Source organism: Primulina tabacum, chromosome 2 (genome assembly GCF_025594145.1).
Source record: "Primulina tabacum isolate GXHZ01 chromosome 2, ASM2559414v2, whole genome shotgun sequence".
NCBI lineage: Eukaryota > Viridiplantae > Streptophyta > Magnoliopsida > Lamiales > Gesneriaceae > Primulina > Primulina tabacum.
In genome coordinates, this window is record NC_134551.1 from 54,409,376 (window position 1) to 54,419,773 (window position 10,398).

Consider the following 10,398-nt stretch of genomic DNA (forward strand, 5'->3'; position numbering starts at 1 on the left):
TACTTTTAAAGTCATTTACAAAATACTTAATCAGTTTTATAGATGTTATTTTGAATATTTTTCACTAGATTTAGAAAAGTGTACTGGATATAATCAACATGTTCAATTTGAAATACAACATTTTAAGAACAGAGCTATGACAGCTCTGAAATTCTTGCACCACACCCACTTAAAACTAGAATTTAACTTGTTCTTGATAGGAATCTAGCAAGACTGGTCTATAAATTGATATTTACAACACGCACCCATGAGTACAAGTGCTCTACAGCAAAATAAATTCGACAAAATTGATCTCTTTTGAGGCTATCCAAATTAGTGGTGTATAACCATATTGTTTGGGGTTTGTTATTTTTTATATGCAAAGGACACCATCTAAATACTTGGTAAAAGAGCAAAAGTCAAAGGTACCAGTTACTCCACAACATGAGTAAATTACACTTTGTATTATCTGAAGAAAAGTGTCTTGTACCATACCCCCCGCCAACCGCCAAAACATCGTTGCTGCTATCCAAAACCTATTTTTTGTGCATGGCTAAAAATGTGGCTATTTTGCTTCAACGTCATGTTCTCTTACACAATTCCCAGGTAGAAGATACTTGTAATCTTCAGCCTTTTCCAGTAAATATGTTGGAAGATAAACTGCCGAATACGAATGAGGGATTGGCCCCATTTTCCCGATGATTTCCCGAAATGTGTACTCCTCAGGAAGCATGTCGAACAAGTTAGCCCTTTTGCATATAAGATCTTGAATTCTCTTTGGACTTAGAAAATGTGAGAATTTTACGCGATCGTTGTGGCTATAAGCTTTCATCTTGAAGATAAAATCATTAATATAACGGAAACAGAAGCTACAATGCCAGCCCGAATCAGATAAAAGGTAATCTGTTTGTCGGTAATGCGCATATCTAGTTGTTCCACTTTGGTACCTGTGGACCGAAGCCCTCCAACTCTGAAAATCGTACTGAAATTCGTACAAGTATAAGTAATTCCTCAGCTGAAGATGAAGAATCGGAGGAATTTCATCGCATCATCTAAGAAGATTTATCGTATGGCGACTTGGGATTTCATCAGCATCAGACATTATCAGCAAATCATCGTGCTCTATACCTGTGGTTTTTAGAAGTTGGTCGAGTGCCAGTCTCTGGTATGCCTCTTCGACAAAAGGGTTCTCGCCTTTCTTGAATCTCCCACCGATGTAACCATAAGTCAGACGAGGCTCGACAAATTCGAACCGATCCCTGTTTTTGGCAAAGTAGAGAGGTTTATGTATACCCGTGAAGGTTGAGTTGGATTCAAGAAGTACAAACTGTGTGATGTAAGGATACAACTCTTTCCATCTTATAGTGAGCATGTCTAATTCATTGCTGAACAAGATTGCATCATACACAGGCCTCGGGAATTCACGAATCCCCCAACCATGGAGCTTACAAAGAGCCGCCATGGAGACATTTTCATGATAATAGTGGGTTATTGGTTTAAAAGGTTTTGGGGGAGACTGCCATAGAGGGCGTAGAAAATAGGTAATCTTCTGTCCATGGAAATATACGCCAACCATGCCTATTGAGATAAAGAGAAACAAGAAGATAACTGCCTTGAAATAGAGCCCCCGGAGCGAAAATCGGGACTTTAACATCCCTAAAAATGACTGGTCCTGCTGCATACGAAAACATATAATAATTCCAACAAAACAATATGGTACACATGAGAAAACAAACACCACCAAAAGGATTCGATCAATTTTCAAGTCTCACAATTACATATCGAAAAGGACAGAAGGAATTGTCCAAAATATAATCAGAGACATTCAAAAGACACTTAGAAATCAAGTTTACCTCCAAATCACAAGAAATAAAGGTAAACCTCGCCGAGAGTTAAGCCCTGCTAATATAATTTCGACCATGGTTCCTGGAAACATGCAGAATGTTCTGAACCATGCATAAATCTGGAAACCAACAAGGAACCAAATCACTTCACTCGTATCCTCGTACCAAATACTCAGAAACGACCAAAAGTTTCAATCTTTCGATCAATAAAAAGTAAATAAAAACTGTAAATCACAGAACCAGAGAAGCTAAATTCATCGATCGCACCCCAGTACAAACATCTTCACAAACCCAATAATCTTTTTTGAATAGGTAAACTATAATCGGACAGAGCCCTGTGTGATTTCAAACCCTTCAAGTCTGTTGATTTATCATATCCCGTTTCGAGAAAAAAAATCCTCTTCCCCTCCGTGATTACATGCGCATTAAATAAAAAGGAAACACCGATATCTAGAAAGAACTCAAAAAAGGGAGAAAGAAGGGTGGTTGGATTGTTGTTGCCTAAAAACAGGCAAATTTCCTCAACAATGCTTTTGCTCTATTTTCCCTCATCGCAAGCGTATTAGTTGTCAGCTCCCAATTATTTTGATGGCTTTGAATCTGCACAGTGCTCTCTGTTTATTGGAGAGTGATGAAGAATGAAAGGTGGAAGAATATGAATGAAAGCGCAGCAAACCATTCTGTTTTGAAAAAATTAAGGACCACTTGGTACATACAAGATTTATTTTGTCTGGAAAATATTAATAAAGAGTAAATAAAAAAAACAAACTAAAGATTACGCTTACTTACGTCAACTCAAAAACAAACAAGAGCTGGGTTTTTGTGAGACAATCTCACGAATTTTTATTTGTGAGACAGATCAATTTTACCCATATTCACAATAAAAGTAACACTCTTAGTATTAAAAATAATATTTTTTCATGGATGACCCAAATAAGAGATCCGTCTCATAAAATACGACCCGTAAAACCGTCTCACACAAATTTTTGCCAACAAACAAATACAAAATAACATACCTACCTGTTTAGCCCAAATCAATTAAACAAGGACCCAACTTGGCTGGGAGCAATTTAATTAGCCAAAATCCATGAAGTCCAATCCACAACCCAATAGATGAAGCCCAAGGAAAGTTGCAGTTGGCCCAGTAAAGGAACGTTGCTGCCAGTTACGGCCATTATCCAAGGTGGAAGATCGTGGGATGATCGTGGAAAGGAGCAACTGATGGGCAAAGTGTGTCAAAAGAGAAGAGAAGGGAATCAGAAAAAGCCCCGACAAATCAACACAAAAAATCTACAACAATCTTCTGCAGAATTCTGTCAATAATTGTTTGCTCATTTTTCCATTTCCAAGCAGCTTATTTTAATCATTCCTTCAACTTTATTGTAGAATGTGGATCAAAATTCATAAAAGCATATTTAAGTTTGATGTTGTCTATGGATCCCGTCTGTAATTTCTTCATTTTCCTTAGTTTATAAATTTAGCTTTGAAGCCATTTCGAAGGAGTTAGAACTTACAACCGAATCGAGACCTACAACGTTTGGTAAACGAAGTCAGATTATTTCACAATTTTGGCATGAACACGTGCCTGGAACGCCCGCAATTTTCGTGATAAACAAGTTGGCACGTCCAGTGGGACCCAATGCCTCCAAAGCGTACTGAGAAGAGTGAAGGAATTCCTCCATCACTGGGGAAAGGTCATTGCTCACAAGAAGAGTTTCAGGAAACTGATGCAGAAGGAAGAACGGTTGAAAGGCTCGTACACCAGGTTCGAGGAAGAGACTATGAAGGAAGGAATTGCTGTTTCTGGTGGTGATGGGTCTTCACCGAACTTCATGTTGGCCATGGAGAAAAATATCCGCAGCAATCTCAAGGAAATGACTCAAACTTTCGCTACTGTCATGATGGAATTTGTGGCAGAAATGAAAGAATGGAGAAAGTCTGCAAAAGGCGAAGTGGTTATACCAGAGAGTGATAAACTTCAAGAGAATGACGTCAAGCTGCTGAAAGATCAAGGCCAAGGATCAGGAGTTTCTCAGGCAGGTGAAAGTCGCCGCTTGGGGGAAGCACGAATTCCTGAATCTGCCAGGGAAGGGAGATACACTCCTCCGCACAAAAGGGATGAGGAGTTGGGGTTGAAATTCCAAAACTGCAGCAACAGTAAACAAATGGCTGGTAACATGTTCTCTGTGACGTCTCTTAACTTACATCCAGGGATGTACGTTGATGGGAGAATGCGTGGATATTCAGCGCCAGGTTTGGGGAATAACACTCGGGGGGCAATCTATCCTCCTCACCAGTTAAGACAAACTCCAACGTTGGATTTTGAGATGGTACGTGATGTGATTCAAGAGTTGTATGGCCCAGGAGTGAGGCCAATCAACCGACCAAAATTCCATAAACCGTATCCTGATGTTGTGGATCGTGACAACCCTTATCCAAAAGGATACCGCATTCCAGACTTCACGTTATATTTCGGGGAAGACGGTCAATCCAGCGTGGAACAGGTGGCCAGGTTTACAATTCAGTGTGGGGAATTGGCAAATTTGGAGAACTTTTCTAATTACAAGTTACGTTTGTTCCCCAATTCCCTGACCAGTACTGCTTTCACATGGTATGCAACACTACCTCGAAACTCTACTATGACTTGGCACGATATGGAACGTCAATTCCATACACAATTCTTCCGGACAGTACCTGAGATTAGTATAGCGGAATTGTCAAGGGTGGTCCAAAAACCGGGGGAATCTGCCAATGATTTCATTTGTAAGTTCAAGAAGGTGAGAAGCAGATGCCGAGTTTTCCTCCCTAAATCAGAATACGTGATGATGGCACAGCGAGGACTCGATTTTGAACTTAGAAAGAAGTTCCAAGGGATGGAATTCCGTGATTTTTATGAACTTGCGGCCAAAGTATCAGAGTATGAGGAATTGTTACGAGAAGAGAGTCATAAAAGAAAGTCTACAGTGGGCTCTTATTTCCAGGAAATGGAGGATGTTGCACTGGCAGAAGTAGCAAATTCCGGATCACGCACTGTCCCTTTATTGAAGCGCAAGAGTGAAGAACTTTCCAAGAAAAACATTCCTCCAGTGCAAACTCCTTATACTTTCGATGCATCTAAGACGGAGGAAATCTTCGATCACTTAGTGAAGGAGAAGTTCATAACATTCCCCACAGATCACAAGCTACCCATGAAGGAGGAGTTGAAAGGAAGAGATTACTGTAAATATCACAATTCCTTCAACCATAATACTAATGCTTGTTGGGCGTTCAAGAATGTCTTGCAAGAAAGAATCAACAAGGGAGTCCTGAAATTTCCCGAGAAAAAGGAAGCGATGATAGTGGATGAAGATCATTTTCCCCCGATAGCCAATGTGAACATGGGCAGTACTGACTTGCGTTTCTTGATCAATGAGAGGAGAAGGAACGGGTACGGGGACAGGTCCATCAAACCACGATTTACCATAAAGAAGTGTTGGGTGCCTCGAAAAATGATATTTGAGGTCAAGGAGAAGAAGATAGAAGCTGTTCATGAAAAAGACCACTGTCACAGTGGAGATGATATGTATTATAGTGGGAGGAATATGAGGTACAGTAGGGGATCCATGGCCAAAAGGCCGGAGAACCAGCACCTCGGAAATGTTTCATTTCATGGGTCAATGAATGGCGAGGGAAGGAGTGATAGACAGTCATTCCAGAAGCTAATACAGAGGCCACCACCTCTAGACACCGATAATAGATATGAAAGAAAATCTCGTTTTGTTATTCCTCCCAGAGCAATCCCCAATGGTGTATGGAAACGGGTGGAGCATCCAAAGTTCCCAAAATCGCTTTCTCGGACCCAAAAACGACGTTTGTTGAGAGAAAAAGCTGTTGAGCGCAGATCTAAGGTGGAGGAATCATTCAAAGAAAAGAAAATATTTGAGGAGGAATATGGAGGTAGCAAGGAAGAAGAGTTACAAATGGAGGATTTAATCTTAGCTCCGACTCAGATGAAAGATCGAGAGCCTGAGACAGATGTTTTATAAAGATGGAATAGATGAGAAGTATTGTACAAAGTAGGCTGGATAGTCACTTTGGCTAATTTTGAGATATTGACTCGTAGAAAGTTTCTGTAATATGCGAGGAATAGGCTTTTAAGCCATTCCCCGCTGAACTTGTTTGCAAATAGTGATGGACCATCTGTGAATAAATAAAAAGAAAATTTGCTCATGGAATCCTTTGCAGCTGATGTGATTTTAATAGAATAATGTGTTGTCTTGATAGCCGAATTGATGACGTATAGAGCACGTTTATTACATATTTCGATACTTTGATGGTGTTTGGAAAGTATGGGTGATAATGAGCAATGGTGATAACATGTTGTGATAATATTGAAGAAAACAGGCTATTTAGCCGTTGTTCTTAATTTATTTTACAGAAATCCGGGCAGAGTTTCCCCTGTAAACGTGACATCCTAGAAATACAAATACATGAAAACAAATCCCAAGCAGCATGTATAAGGTAAACAACATGTTTCCAACAACAAAATTTGGCTTTCAAGCTACTTTTCCAACCCTACACCTCATAAAAGACACTTGCCAAACCATGGCAAACAAGTGCAAAAAATCAGTTGCAAAGATATTCATCCAAGCTTGGAAATTATTTTGGATTGGCCGGCGGCACTCCCAAGATGTAATTTCCATATCCATTGGTATTTAAGGTACTGCTTGCATTGGCCTTTGAGATAAATCCTCAATTCCTCCAATTATGTTCCTGCGAAATAAATGGGACCACATGAGAAATAATGGAATGTTGATCAACAAAACCATGCTTTGTGTGTGCTATTGTTGTCATTGATGTGGCACGTGTCACTTCTTTGTGAGATGGAATGAATCTTGCCATTTTTTAATTTATGGCTTGCCAAGATTCCAAAAAATGGGATCTCATCCTCAGTGAATTTGGTGGAGCATCACAATTCCTTGTGCTGGTGCATTTCTTGTAAGTACATGGAAGACTATATAAGTTGCACAATCTATAGACCAAGCTCTGAATATGCACAACAAGGAAGTTGCTCTGTTGAGGTGCAAGCAGTGAGCTCGAGTGACATAATTAATGATGGTCCGGAGAAATTGTTGGAAGCTTCTGAAATAGTGGAAAAGTCCCAAGAGGAAGAATGTGCAAATTACGAAATGCCGATTTCAAGAAACATGTTCGAAAATATTGAAGACGTTGACGGTGGTGCTCTCTGAGATATTTTTAGAAGGCAAGATGTCTCAAAATTGGAGGAATATGTGAAGAAGCACTACAAGGAGTTCAGACACATCTATGGGAATCCCTTGCCACAAGTGTTGCAAGGTGTTGCTCATCAAAAAACTTATTCAAACATAGACACAAACACCTTGAGAGCAGCATGAAATGTGGCAAATTCTACTGTGTTTTTGTGATAGAGGATTGAGAAAAATGGTGAAATATACCTATCTTGAGAAGGTGTGGCTTGATGTAAAGAAGTTTGATGATGACAATTTTCAGAAACTTGGATGCCATCACAAAGGCGATGTATTCGGTAGTGATATGGGACATGGGATCTCCATGAGTGGTTGAGTAGTTGTCTCAAAGTGAAGGAAGATTGGTTGTGAAAGGCAGTGAAAATGGGAAGATTTTGGGGGAAGAAGGCAAGGAATAAGTTTATAAGGAGGAAAACCACACTGCTACCTTTTCTTTTTTCTCCTCATCTGTCTCCTCATCATATATGTCGTGTTAGCATTTGAGCCCAACTTATAAATGGGCCAATATATTTGAATTATTATACACATAGCCAAATTGGCCCATGAGCCAAATTGGCTACGGGGGGCAATTGTTTAGCCCAAATCAATTAAACAAGGACCCAACTTGGCTGGGAGCAATTTAATTAGCCAAAATCCATGAAGCCCAAGCCACAACCCAATAGATGAAGCCCAAGGAAAGTTGCAGTTGGCCCAGTAAAGGAACGTTGCTGCCAGTTACGGCCATTACCCAAGGTGGAAGATCGTGGGATGATCGTGGAAAGGAGCAACTGATGGGCAGAGTGTGTCAAAAGAGAAGAGAAGGGAATCAGAAAAAGCCCCGACAAATCAACACAAAAAATCTACAGCAATCTTCTGCAGAATTCTGTCAATAATTGTTTGCTCATTTTTCCATTTCCAAGCAGCTTATTTTAATCATTCATTCAACTTTATTGTAGAATGTAGATAAAAATTCACAACAGCATATTTAAGTTTGATGTTGTCTATGGATCCCTTCTGTAATTTCTTCATTTTCCTTAGTTTATAAATTTAGCTTTGAAGCCATTTTGAAGAAGTTAGAACTTACAACCGAATCGAGACCTACAACGTTTGGTAAACGAAGTCAAATTATTTCACAATTTTGGCACGAACACGTGCCTGACACGCCCGCAATTTTCGTGATAAACACTACCTTCGATATATATTTGATTATTTTGATTTTAATTATAAAAAATTATTTTATCTTGTCCACGTAAAGCATTATAATCAAATTATCAAGCTTTACGCGAAGACGAAAAGTAATGCACCTTTTGGCCACTAAATTTGTATTAAGAATTTTATATATACTACTCACCTACAACGTGTGCATAAAATTTATGTATATAAAATAATATATATTTATCATAATTTTTTTTAAATCCATGCACGACTTTAATTATATTATATATTGAATTATTTGTATTGTTTTGGTTAGTTATTTAATTAGGAAATTGCATACATGGATGGTCTTTTTAATTATTTTTTTCCAAAAATTAATAGGGTTTCTACTCTGCATGTGTTTTTACTTGTAGTTATTTATGGAGCTATATAGCAATTACGAACTTTATCTATCCATAAAAAAATAATACATAGATTTCATTTCACTTTGAACCATTTCCACTAATTTTTCAGCATCAAATAAATCCATATTAGTTTGCATAAAGGAAAATATGCAAGGGCATTCATTGTTGTTGTATATGAGTATGAATATTAATAGTTAGCAGTACAGTTGAATTTATTCTCTCTTCTATAAATCCAAACTTCATAATTGGATGGATATATATATATATATTACTGAAGGATAAAAGCACCATTTATTCCACAGGTCTTATTGGATATAAATATATATGATTATCCAAATATAGACGTCCTATTGATCTTCTTCTTTGATAATAATTAGGGTTTGGCTTAATATGAAATTTTATTTTGTTTTTCAAATTCTTACAAAATTAAATTTGATATACGCAATGTCAAACTAAATTTTTTTTGTGTTTAATAATTTTTAACATAAAAATTATAATTTATTAGGATATGATACTTATAGATTAATGGTTAGGTAAGTTTATTCAGATAGTTTAAATTTTTAGATAAATTAGATTTAAGTTGGAGAAAATCGAAAAAAGATCGAGAGATGTATAAAAATTATTAATAAACTCATTCCAACAAAACTGGCTAACAAATATATGAAAGATAAAATTATAAAGAAATTTTGAAATCACACATAGAAGTTAGTTAACATGAGGTGCAATACAGTACAATAATAATCTCCGAATCTTTGGAAGCTCACAAGCATATTCCATGGCCACACCGATATATTATTCTACCCACAAATAAATAAAAATGAAAATATCAACTCAATGAAGTTGGCAGATGAGATACATCTATCGAAGTAAATGTTACACGAGTAGAAAATATACAAGAGAAATTAAACGTCAAAATTAGTGTCGATGTTACATATTTGACACCTGCTCTTTTAACCATGTTCCATCTTACCTATTCTTTTTTTCCTTTTCCATTTCTTTTAATAAAGATAATATTTATGTAAAGAAATTAAAAGCTTATTAAGGAAATTTAAAATTTTAATTTCAATATAATCGATTGGATATATACGTAGCGCTTGAACAAAAAATTAGTTTTGATCATATTTTGTGGTGGACCAACTCCAACACGATCTGTGACTAGAAGAATTAACTGGTTGTAGCTTTTGGATTTACTCCCCAAAATTTTTTATTTTAGATTTCACTTTTTGAAAAATTAATTATTTGTATTATTATTATTATAGTTTGCTCAACCAAATGACTTTTCTCATCCACAGTAGTTCATCAAGTCAGCCTGATTAATGTCTGTCTTACCAGCAACATCTGCCACCTAATCAGTATCATTGTTAAATAGTTAACGTTTATTTCTAAGCAATCACGTCACACTTCTACTTCAGTATTCGTTATATATCATCAAGTCAATTTATTATTACAAAGTTTGTGTTCTTTCTATACAATCTTTGATTATTGATTGTAAAATTATCCCTTATATATAATGATTTGAATGTTATTTTCTGTATTTCTTTTTTACAACTCGTGTCTCTTCTTAGTCCAAAATCACAATAATGTCTCTGTCAATTTTACGTGTTCGAGTACATCGTTTAGAGTCCCTTTTGCATGGTTTTGTTATGACCCGTCCGGTATTTTATTCGCTTATTTAATAGTTTGTGTATATAAGTCACTTCTTACTTGAATTAATTGCTTTATAGGGAAAAGTGACAAAAAAAAAAAAAAAAACTCGAAGTGAAGGTGCACTGG

General features: G+C 37.0%; 1 pseudogene; it reads right to left on the reverse strand.

Moving 5' to 3' along the window:
• Nucleotides 1-430: 430 nt before the first annotated feature.
• On the reverse strand, nt 431-2,520 carry LOC142537104 (uncharacterized; annotated as a pseudogene).
• Between the last annotated feature and the right edge of the window lie 7,878 nt (nt 2,521-10,398).